We start from the raw sequence: 13182 nt of genomic DNA, 5'->3' as shown, positions 1-13182 counted from the left end.
GAGCATGATACCTTATGGTTTGAGGACCAAGTATATGTGCCAAATGATCCGGAGATCAGGAAGTTGATTTTGCAAGAAGCCCATGATTCACCGTACTCGATTCACCCAGGGAATACCAAGATGTATTTGGATCTGAAGAATACTTTCTGGTGGACCAGAATGAAGAAGGATATTGCAGAGTATGTAGCAGTTTGTGATGTGTGTCAGAGAGTGAAGGCAGAGCATCAGAAGCCAGCAGGATTGCTACAACCATTGCCGATACCTGAATGGAAGTGGGATAAAATAGGCATGGATTTTATCACAGGATTACCCAGGACTCGTTCAGGCTATGACTCAATATGGGTTGTAGTCGACCGTTTGACGAAAGTGGCTCATTTCATTCCAGTGAAGACCATACACCAGTGCTAAGTTGGCAAAGATATACATGACCAGGATAGTATGTTTGCATGGAGTTCCGAGGACCATTGTATCAGACAGAGGAACCCAATTTACCTCGAAGTTTTGGAAGCAGTTACATGAAACATTGGGAACCAGGCTGGAATTTAGTACAGCTTTTCACCCACAGACAGATGGACAGACCGAGAGAGTCAACCAGATTTTGGAGGACATGTTGAGAGCTTGTGCACTAGATTATGGATCTAGTTGGGACGACAATTTGCCATATGCGGAGTTTTCATATAACAACAGTTATCAAACCAGTTTGAAGATGGCCCCTTTCGAAGCTTTGTATGGAAGGAGGTGTAGAACACCGTTGTTATGGGACGAAGTTGGAGACCGTCAGTTGTTTGGACCAGATTTGATTAAGGAGTCTGAACAGAAAGTGAGGTTGATTCGCGATAGACTCAAGGTAGCCCAATCCAGGCAGAAGAGTTATGCTGATTCTAAACGAAAGGAGACAGTTCACGAAGTCGGAGACCGAGTTTATCTTCGAGTATCACCACTTCGAGGAGTGAAGCGCTTTGGAGTTAAGGGAAAGTTAGCACCCCGTTTTATCGGACCATACAGAGTTGTGGGACGTATGGGAGAGGTTGCCTACAAACTGGAATTGCCCGAAGGATTGTCTGGAGTACATGATGTATTTCACGTTTCCCAGTTGAAGAAGTGCCACGCAGAGATGGCTGAGATACCACTGAGAAATACTGTTCCACTGGAAGCGATTCAACTGGAAAGTGATTTGACCTATGAGGAGAAACCAGTTAAGATTCTTGAGTATGCCAGCCGAGTTACCCGCAGTAAGGTTATCAAGTTTTGCAAAGTCCAGTGGAGTCACCACACGGAAGATGAAGCCACCTGGGAGCGAGAGGAAGATCTACGGAAGGACCACTCCCACCTGTTTTCTAGCCAACCCGAATCTCGAGGGCGAGATTCATCTTAAGGGGGGTAGGTTTGTAACATCCCAAATTTTCAATTTGGTATGTTATACATAGATCATCATTGCATATCATATTTTATTGCATTTCGACAAATCCTCGATAAATCCTAAGAAACTCAAGGACCCTCGGAGAGAGTTGGGGATTTTCTCAAATTTTCATATTTGATTTTTCATCAAATAATAAGACGAGGATTTTGGTTTTAATTATTTTTCTCTCCGGAAAAATATTTCATTAGACAAAATAAATGAGAGGAGAAAATATGACTTCTCCAAAACAATTGAAATACTGGAGGAAAAATTTTAAAATCATTTATTGGGTTTTATTCGGATTTTATTTGCAATTTTAATTGCATTAAAAATATTGCATGTTTTCAAAAATTTATTTTGTGTTAAAAAAATGTTCACCCTATTCTAGATTTTCTAACTAGACGGGGAAAATTTATTTTATCTTTTTTGGATTTTTATTTATTTTTCTACGAATTATTTTCCGCGGAACGTTTTAAAAAAAATGCGCAGCGCCCGACTGGGCCGAGGCCCAGCCGAGCCGCCGGCCCGCCCGCGGGATCTCCTCCCCGCGCACGATGCCTGCCGCCGCCGGAGTCCGCCATGGACACGGGAGCCCCGCCGCCGCCTAGCCCCTCCCCCAAGCCACCTTCCCCCCTTCTATATATATATACCCCCCCTCTCCTCCTCCCTCTCACCCCGCCGCCGGAGCCGAACTCGCCGCTGCCCGCTGCACCCGCGCCGCCGCCGCCTTGCACTCGCCGCCGCCGCTCGCCGCCCCTCGCCCTCGAGCCGCCCGAGCCCCGCCGCCCCTCGCCGGAGTCGCCGGAGCCCGTCCCCGAGGTAGCCGCACCTCGCCTCGCACCTCGCCTCGTTTGCCGGTTTTTGTTAAAAAAAACCGTTCGTTTTAGAAAAAAAAACCTAGATCGGTTTTTTTTCGGTTTTGTTATTTTGTGAGCGTTCACCGACTCGTTTGTTTTAACGAACGCGTTCGTCGGATTTTCTCTGTTAACGAACGTCCGTTCTTTAACCGTTCGTCCGTTTTTCTTTTTCGTCGGATTTTTCCTGATTTTTCCCAGATTCGATTTCTGATCGAATCTTCGTTTCTGTTTAACTTCTCGCTCGTTTATCGGAATCAGGCGATTCAAGCGCCTAGAGTTTCGTCTCGAAATCCTCTTTCCGTTTAACCTACTCAAACAAGTTTTTGCTACTGTAAAATTTGACCTAGATCCAGATTAGTAAACGAAGCTTGTTTCTTTCACCGTTTGACTTTCGTTGCTTCGTTCAAGTTGATTCTTTTTGCAAACCGGAGTTCTTAAGTTGAACTTTCTGGTTGGATCTTTCATTCGAGTTTTACCTGTGCATTAGATGAGTACTGATTGTCTGCTTGTTTGTTTGCGATAGAGTACCCGGAGTGTGCCGCTTGTTACTTCGAATCGCTAGGTTTTGCGGATCATCAGCAAGGCAAGTAACACTTTGATCATATACCTTCCATACCCAGTTTTTATTGCATTAGTTCTATTCCTCAAACATTGCATGGTTAGGATCAAATTTAAATTGTGGGTATTGGGAAGTAGTTGAGGTAGTACCTATTACCTGTTTCTTATCAAACCCTTGGGAGTTACTTCTACGTTGCTATTATATTGCCATGCTATGCTCGTAGACGTGGATTTGGGTTTGAGAGATATTCATGACAGATGTGAGATTGTTAATAATGGTTTACCTAAGGTGGCAACTAAAACTCACATCTGGGTGGATTGAGGCACCTGGAGAATCCAGTGTTGTCTATTTGTATGAGGACCGCCACCCAGGCTCAAAGGGATCATAAGATTATTCATGCTAGAAACTTCCGTGTGCAGCCACAAGCTATTATGGGCTCTAGCATAGTTGAGTAGGTTACATGATCTCTTGAAGAGGTGGGCTAGCAGATGTAGGGGAAAGTAGGTGTACCGGTCCACCCGGAGTAAAGAGTGATTGTTCCTGAAAGACTGTGTCTCGGTCATCCGTTTCTCAAACATCATGCAGTGCGAGAATCAAGCGGAGGCGATCGAGTCTTGTGGGGAAAAGTGCGCAAACCTCTGCAGAGTGTACAAACTAATCATGGTTAGCCGTGTCCCCGGTTATGAACAACTTGAGTATCTAGTACCTGCATTATCATTTGAATCTCATCACCATGTTACTTTTAATTAATTTTGCGGGTTATGATGACACTTAATTGGGATTGAGTTGGAGGTACCTTCTCAATGTTTAACAACCACCATGATAGTTAAATAAAATTTATTCCTTTGAAGTAGGGAAAAATTGGCTTTTCGCAAAACTGTAACCATAGAGCTTTCCACCAGCCATAAATGCATGTAGTATAGCATTATTATTGTTCATTATTCTCTATGTGTTGCTTTGCCAGCATATTCTATGTGCTGACCCGTTTTCGGGCTGCAACGTTTCATGTTGCAGACTTTTCAGACGACGAGTAAGGTGCCTTAGGTCGTGGTCTTATACTCAGTGATGCCGTTGGAGTTGATGGACTCACTTATCTTCCAAGTCTTCCGCTGTTATCGTATTTAGATGGCCTTAAGCCATATTTATCATACTTAATCTCTTTGGAGATATTCGATGTAATAAGTGTGTGATTGCTACTCTGTTATAAATCCTCCATTTGTACTGTGCGTGTCAGCATTACTGATCCAGGGATGACACTGGTGCACAGCAGCACAGACCATTTGAGGTCTGGCCGCTACAAAGTTGTGTTCAGAAACCCATGCCTTTTCCTCCCAAACCATCTAAGAAAAAAGATGATGAGGATTTTGAGCGCTTTTATGCCTAGCTAGGGGCGTTAAACGATAGCGCTTGTTGGGAGGCAACCCAATTTTTTTTGTTTTTTTTGTTTTTGCTTCTGTTTAGGAATAAATAATCTATCTACCTTCTGTTTAGATGTGGTTTTATCTTTTAATTAGTGTTTGTGCCAAGTTAAACCTGTAGGATCTTCTTGGATGATAGTTATTTCATCTTGCTGTAATTTCCAGAAACTTTCTGTTCACGAAAGCAATTGTTAAAAATCACCAGAACGTGATAAAATACTGATTCCAATTGCTGCTGATCAATAAATAAATTGTCTAGGTCGTCCTATTTTGGCTGATTTTTTGGAGTTCCAGAAGTTTGCGTTAGTTACATATTACTATAGACTGTTCTGTTTTTGACAGATTCTGTTTTTCTTGTGTTGTTTGCATATTTTGATGAATCTATGGCTAGTAAAATAGTTTATAATCCATAGAGAAGTTGGAATACAGTAGGTTTAACACCAAATAAAAATAAAGAATGAGTTCATTACAGTACCTTTAAGTGGTCTTTTGTTTTCTTTCGCTAACGGATCTCACGAGATTTCTGTTGAGTTTTGTGTTGTGAAGTTTTCAAGTTTTGGGTGAAATCTTTTGATGGATTATGGAACAAGGAGTGGCAAGAGCCTAAGCTTGGGTATGCCCATGGCACCCCCAAGATAATCCAAGGACTCCAAAAAGTCAAAGCTTGGGGATGCCCCGGAAGGCATCCCCTCTTTCGTCTACTTCCATCGGTAATTTTACTTGGAGCTATATTTTTATTCACCACATGATATGTGTTTTGTTTGGAGCGTCTTGTATTATTTGAGTCTTTGCTTTTTAGTTTACCACAATCATCCTTGCTGTACACACCTTTTGAGAGAGCCATGCATGAATTGGAATTTGATAGAATACTCTATGTGCTTCACTTATACCTTTTGAGCTTTATAGTTTTGCTCTAGTGCTTCACTTATACCTTTTGACCTTTATAATTTTGCTCTATGTGCTTCACTTAGATCTTTTTAGATCACGGTGGTGGATTTGTTTTAAATAAACTATTGATCTCTCATGCTTCACTTAGATTATTTTGAGAGTCTTAAATAGCATGGTAATTTGCTTAAAAATAATAATATGTTTGGTTTCAAGATTTGTAAAACTTTCTTTTGAGTGCGTTGAATACTAAGAAAAGTTTGGTGCTTGATAATTGTTTTGAGATGTGAAGATGGTAATATTAGATTTATGCTAGTTGAGTATTTGTGAATTTGAGAAATACTTGTGTTAAAGTTTGTGATTCCCGTAGCATGCACGTATGGTGAACCGTTATGTGATGAAGTCGGAGCATGATTTATTTATTGATTGTCTTCCTTATGAGTGGAGGTCGGGGACGAGTGATGGTCTTTTCCTACCAATCTATCCCCCTAGGAGCATGCGCGTAATACTTTTCTTTGATAACTTCTAGATTTTTGCAATAAGTATATGAGTTCTTTATGACTAATGTTGAGTCCATGGATTATACGCACTTTTTCCCATCCTTCCACCATTGCTAGCCTCTCTAATACCGTGCACCTTTCGCCGGTATCATACACCCACCATATACCTTCCTGAAAACAGCCACCATACCTACCTATTATGGCATTTCCATAGCCATTCTGAGATATATTGCCATGCAACTTTCCACCGTTCCGTTTATTATGACACGCTCCACCATTGTCATATTGCTAGCATGATCATGTAGTTGACATCGTATTTGTGGCAAAGCCACCACTCATAATTCTTTCATACATGTCACTCTTGATTCATTGCATATCCTGGTACACCGCCGGAGGCATTCATATAGAGTCATATTTTGTTCTAAGTATTGAGTTGTAATTGTTGAGTTGTAAGAAAAATAAAAGTGTGATGATCATCATTTTTAGAGCATTGTACCAAGTGAGGAAAGAATGATGGAGACTATGATTCCCCCACAAGTCGGGATGAGACTCCGGACGAAAAATAAAAAAAAGAGGCCATAAAAAAAGAGAAAAGGCCCGAATAAAAAAAATGAGAGAAAAAGAGAGAAGGGACAATGTTACTATCCTTTTACCACACTTGTGCTTCAAAGTAGCACCATGATCTTCATGATAGAGAGTCTCTCATTTTGTCACTTTCATATACTAGTGGGAAATTTTCATTATAGAACTTGGCTTGTATATTCCAATGATGGGCTTCCTCAAATTGCCCTAGGTCTTCGTGAGCAAGCGAGTTGGATGCACACCCACTTAGTTTCTTTTGTTGAGCTTTCATATACTTATAGCTCTAGTGCATCCGTTGCATGGCAATCCCTACTCACTCACATTGATATCTATTGATGGGCATCTCCATAGCTCGTTGATACGCCTAGTTGATGTCAGACTATCTTCCCCTCTTTTTGTCTTCTCCACAACCACCATTCTATTCCACATATAGTGCTATATCCATGGCTCACGCTCATGTATTGCGTGAAGATTGAAAAAGTTTTGAAAATGTTAAAGTATGAAACAATTGCTTGGCTTGTCATCGGGGTCTTGCATGATTTAAATACTTTGTGTGGTGAAGATAGAGCATAGCCAGACTATATGATTTTGTAGGGATAACTTTATTTGGCCATGTTATTTTGAGAAGACATAATTGCTTTGTTAGTATGCGTGAAGTATTATTATTTTTATGTCAATATGAACTTTTGTCTTGAATCTTTCGGATCTGAATATTCATACCACAATTAAGAAGATTTACATTGAAATTATGCCAAGTAGCACTCCGCATTAAAAATTCTCTTTTTATCATTTACCTACTCAAGGACGAGCAGGAATTAAGCTTGGGGATGCCTGATACGTCTCCAACGTATCTATAATTTTTGATTGCTCCATGCTATATTATCTACTGTTTTGGACTATATTGGGCTTTATTTTCCACTTTTATATTACTTTTGGGACTAACCTATTAACCGAAGGCCCAGCCTAGAATTGCTGTTTTTGCCTATTTTAGTGTTTCGAAGAAACGGAATATCAAACGGAGTCCAAACGGGATGAAACCTTCGGGAACGTGATTTTCTCATCAGATAAGACCCAGGAGACTTGGACCCTCCGTCAAGAAAGCCACGAGGCAGTCACGAGGGTGGAGGGCCCCCCTTAGGGCGTGCCCCCTGCCTCGTGGGCCCCTCGAAGCTCCACCGACGTACTCCTTCCTCCTATATATACCTACGTACCCCCAAACGATCAGATACAGAGCCAAAAACCTAATTCCACCGCCGCAACCTTCTGTACCCACGAGATCCCATCTTGGGGCCTGTTCCGGAGCTCCGCCGGAGGGGGCATCCATCACGAAGGGCTTCTACATCAACATCATAGCCTCTCCGATGAAGTGTGAGTAGTTTACCTCAGACCTTCGGGTCCATAGTTAGTAGCTAGATGGCTTCTTCTCTCTTTTTGGATCTCAATACAAAGTTCTCCCCCTCTCTCGTGGAGATCTATTCGATGTAATCTTCTTTTTGAGGTGTGTTTGTTGAGACCGATGAATTGTGGGTTTATGATCAAGATTATCTATGAACAATATTTGAATCTTCTCTGAATTCTTTTATGTATGATTGGTTATCTTTGCAAGTCTCTTCGAATTATCAGTTTGGTTTGGCCTACTAGATTGGTTTTTCTTGCAATGGGAGAAGTGCTTAGCTTTGGGTTCAATCTTGCGGTGTCCTGACCCAGTGACAGAAAGGGCAGCAAGGCACGTATTGTATTGTTGCCATCGAGGATAACAAGATGGGGTATTTATCATATTGCATGAATTTATTCCTCTACATCATGTCATCTTGCTTAAGGCGTTACTCTGTTTTCATTAACTTAATAATCTAGATGCATGCTGGATAGCGGTCGATGAGTGGAGTAATAGTAGTAGATGCAGGCAGGAGTCGGTCTACTTGTCTCAGACGTGATGCCTATATACATGATCATACCTAGATATTCTCATAACTATGCTCAATTCTGTCAATTGCTCAACAATAATTTGTTCACCCACCGTAGAAATACTTATGCTCTTGAGAGAAGCCACTAGTAAAACCTATGGCCCCCGGGTCTATTCTCATCATATCAATCTCCAATCACTTTATTATTGCTTTGCTTTTTTACTTTGCCTTTTATTTTACCTTGCATCTTTATACCAAAAAATACCAAAAATATTATCTATCATCTCTATCAGATCTCACTCTCGTAAGCGACCGTGAAGGGATTGACAACCCCTAATCGCGTTGGTTGCACTGAGCTATTGTTTTGTGTAGGTACGAGGGACTCGCGCGTAGCCTCCTACTAGATTGATACCTTGGTTCTCAAAAACTGAGGGAAATACTTATGCTACTTTGCTGCATCATCCTCTCCTCTTTGGGGAAATCCAACGCACTGCTCAAGAGGTAGCAATTCACTATGTGCTAATGCTTTGTTCCGGTTCTCTATTAAAAGGAGGCCTTAATATCCCTTAGTTTCCATTAGGACCCCGCTGCCACGGGAGGGTAGGACAAAAGATGTCATGCAAGTTCTTTTCCATAAGCACGTATGACTATATTCGGAATACATGCCTACATTACATTGATGAATTGGAGCTAGTTCTGTGTCACCCTATGTTATGACTGTTACATGATGAACCGCATCCGGCATAATTATCCATCACCAATCCAATGCCTACGAGCTTTTCCTATACTGGTTTATGCTTATTTACTTTCCCGTTGCTACTGTTACAATCACTACAAAACACCAAAAATATTACTTTTGCTTTCTGTTACTTTTGTTACCGTTACCACCACTATCATATTACTTTGCTACTAACACTTTGCTGCGGATATTAAGTTAACCAGGTGTGGTTGAATTCACAACTCAACTGCTAATACTTGAGAATATTCTTTGGCCCCCCTTGTGTCGAATCAATAAATTTGGGTTGAATACTCTACCCTCGAAAGCTGTTCGATCCCCTACACTTGTGGGTTATCAATCATCATAACTGAGGTCTCTTGCATTTCCCTAAAAGTAATTGGATCTCATATGGAGATGTTTAGTGAAGTAGAATGGAAAAACTTGAATGCAACTACACAAGAACTAGTCTGTAACTGTCGTTCAGAATCAGTTTTGCCAAGTGTTAACTAAAACATGGATATCTGACTCATACGGAGTCCGTTTTGGCTCGACAAGTAGTCAAAACGTTTGTGACGACCAGATGCTTCAAAGTATTACTTCATTGGGAAATTTTGGAGAACTTTTCTTAAGGAGTTCGTTCAGAAACTTGTATAGAAACTTTCTTAATGAACACTCGATAAACGCATTTCGAGAACATACACAAAGTCCCAGCTATGGACCTAGTGCATCATCATAACTGAGGTCTCTTGCATTTCCCTACAAGTAATTTGTAAACTCCCAAAATTCTAAATTTTGGAATGTTATATTAAATAAATATTTATGATTGTTTGTTTGATTGTTGTGTGACTGATTGGGTGAAATTGGGTGGAATTTGAAACTTTTTGAAAGCTGAATGAGAGGGAATAAAAGGACTTTCCTAAAACTTTCATCTTTCATTTTGATCTCCATGGATTCAAATCCATTTTTATCACAAAACCCTAGAGTGAAGATGATATGACTTCTTCCATATGAATAAATGAAAAGGGTTTTGAAAAGATTTGAATTCCATCTGAAAAATATTTCAAATTCAAAACTTTATGCAACTCAATGATTTTCAGGAGAGAAGATAAAATGACTTCTTCAATTATATGAAATATGAGTTGGAAGTTAAAAAGAATCAAATTGAAAGTCATTTGAAAGTATTTTTGAAACTCCCTTTCAAATTTGGAATTATTTAGATTTTATTCAAATTATTTTTCTCCTAAAAATAAATAAATGGAAATAAGGGTAAAATGATTCCCTTCAACGGAAAATTAGGAGGAAATAATTTTGGTATTTTAAAAATGATTTTTGTTGGATTTTAATGCAACAGTAGCATTGTTTGCATTATTTGATTTTTTGTGGATTTTATTTGAACTATATAAATAGTTCATGTTTTAGGAAATGTTTTTTCTGAACATTTTTATATATATTATGCCTATATATAGTTTTTATTATTTTGGTTCTTTTTACTTTTGTTTGTCTATTAAAAACAAAAAAAACTCCTTGCGCCAGCCAGGCCGACCAGGCCCAGCTAGCAGCCAGGCGGCCTGCCCCGCAGCCCACCAAACCGGCGAGCCGGCCTGCCCAGCCTCGCCCGCACCGAATCCCCTTCGGTCCGGACGCCCGCTCCTCTCCTCACTCACCTCTGTCGCTGACAGCGGGGCCCGCCATCTTCTTCCTCCTCACGCCAAGCCACGGCCGCACCCGAGCTCGCGCAACCGCTGCCGTATCCCAGATTCTTCGGGATCTTCTCCTTGATCCACCCCCTCCTCCAAGTCGACTCCCCCCTTATATATACCCCTCCCCTCACCCCGTTCCGTCCCTTCCCGACCCCCGAACCCCTCTCCACTCGCTGCCATTTCTTGCCGGAGCCAGAGCTCCGCCGCCCGCCATTGCTGCTGCTAGCTCTCCAGTACAACCACCTCATCGTCGTCCGAACCCACCACCAAACCCCCCTCGCTTGCCCGCACCTCCCCGTGCCCTCGCCCGAAACCCACAGAAGCACCACCAACGTCGACCACCCGACGTCATCTCCGCCTCGACCTCACCGCCATTCGACTTCGTCGTCTCCAAGGCCACTACCGACCACCGCCGAGCTCGCCATCGAGCGCCTCGTCGTCTGGTGCTCTTCCCCGACGCCGATGACCATGGGAGCATCGCCATCGTCGACCACAGCCACCACCGTCATCGCCGGAGTTCCACCGCCGCCCGCTGTGAGCTCTCCTTCTCTCCTCCCTGTCCGATCTTAATCTAACGGTGTAGATTAGATCCCGCGAACAGTTAGGTTTATTTTGTTAGATTGGGTTTTACTCGCGGTTTTTCTTCGGTTTAGATCTAACCGGCCGATCGGTTTAGTTTATTTGATCGCCCGTACGTGTTTTACTTAGGAATCGGTCGAGCGCAGTTTAGCGTCGGATCGCACATCCTCTAGCCCAGTAGCAGCCCGACGCGTAGCATTTGTCCGATTTGTTTTTTTAGTTTATTTTAGTTTCTGTTTTAAAAACAGAAACAATTTCTGTCTTAGATTGTTAATAACTTTTATGTTTTAGATCCAAATTGAGTGATTCTTTTTGCATTTTGTCACAAATTTGTTGAAGTTTCTGTTTGTGCCATTAGGTTTCAAATTTGAGTAGTTTAAACTTGAGTTTGATGAAATTTGTTCAAATCACTAATTTGGCCGTATCTTGAGTTTTATGAAATATTTTTTATTGATTCTTTTTGCTCCTGGTCACTAGGACCTTTAACTATCCAGTAGTGTTTAGTATTTTATTTTTAGTTTATTTTAAAATTAGGTTTTTATCACAACAGTGCGGTTTTAGTTATAGTTTTGTTTTAGTCTTTTCTTTATAGTTTTAATTGTTTTTCTTCTTTTTTTCACTTTTGACAAACTCTTAGTTTTATTCTGTTGGTCAACAAAATAAAAATTTATATTATTTTAAAATTTTAGTTTATTTAGTTTTCGTATTAAAACTTGTTTAGGTCATAGTTAGTGTTTCTTAAAAGCTTTTTATTTGTTTCTTTTTGCAAATAAAAGTTTATGAAAAATGCTTTCTGTTAACTTAGTTGATTTAAATTTTATTTGTTTGTTAAAATTATTAATTTAGTATTTTCTTTGTTAAGTTTTACTTAGGACAAAACTATTTTTGTAGTTAAGGCAAAAGGTTTTCCTAGTAGGTTCTTTATAGTTTTCCCCTATTAGTTCTTTCGATGTGTTCTTTGTTTTGTATTGGGTTTTCTTATTGAGTTTTTTTTATTGTTAGATTTGCTTGCTAGAATTCTTGCTTATGTGAATGTCATGTTTGTTATTATTAGATTTCATCGGAGAGTTGCGTAGTCCTATCAAGTTATTTCTGAGAGCGTTGTTATCTTCATCAAGTAATACCAGGCAAGTTCACTTTGACCATGTTTTTCATACCTATGTTTTATTTGCATGTAGTAGCACCCTTTCAACAATCCCTCCAGTAGTGTTATTGAATCTTGTAGTTGAGTAGAATGCATGAGGTAGGAACCCATCTCCCTGATTACCAAGCCCGGGACGTTATATAGTTTTAATGCTACGCCATAGTAGACGGGGTTTGGTATGAGTGCACGAGAGTGGTGTGAAGAAGGAGGACTCTACGTCAATGGCGACAACTTCATGATGGCATCGGCAAGGACTGCATCTTCAGGACTCCAAGACCTCAAGATTTCAAGACTCGAGATAAGAATTCCATACACACTACTGGGTGAAGGACGATTGACGGGCACCCTGGAGAAACCAGTGGATGGTCGGGATGCATGGAGAAGCGCCATGACATCTTGCGGAAAGCTTCACCCAGACTCAAAGAGACGGAAGAATACTTCATGCCTGGAAGCTTACCTGTGCAACCGCAAGTCACTATGGGCTCTGGCTTGGTTGACCTTAGTTGTGACTCTGGCTAGGACGGTGCTAGCAGATGTAGAACTAAGGTAGGATTGGATGAGCATCGGAGAGTGGTCAGGGGATCTCTTCGGAAGACCATGTTTCGGTCGTCTTGTTCTCAAACACCCTGAAGTGCGAGAACGTAAAAGAGGGATCGAATCTTGCGGGTAAAGTGTACAAACCTCTGCAGAGGGTTAAAACCTAATCGGTTAGCCGTGTCCCCGGTTATGGACAATTTGAGCCTCTGGACTTGGATCTATCTCGGAACTCTCAACACTGGACTGATAACTTAATTGTGGGCAAGTTATGATGATTTTGGGCTATGAGACATCGGTTGGCGGAACCATGTCATGATAGAAAACTCCGTAGTACAGACTCCTGATGTTCCTTTGTTAAGGAAAATAAAACCAGCTTTTACGCAAACAAAACTCAGATACA

This window comes from Aegilops tauschii, chromosome 1 (assembly GCF_002575655.3).
Source record: "Aegilops tauschii subsp. strangulata cultivar AL8/78 chromosome 1, Aet v6.0, whole genome shotgun sequence".
Lineage (NCBI taxonomy): Eukaryota > Viridiplantae > Streptophyta > Magnoliopsida > Poales > Poaceae > Aegilops > Aegilops tauschii.
This window is presented reverse-complemented; position numbering follows the sequence as displayed.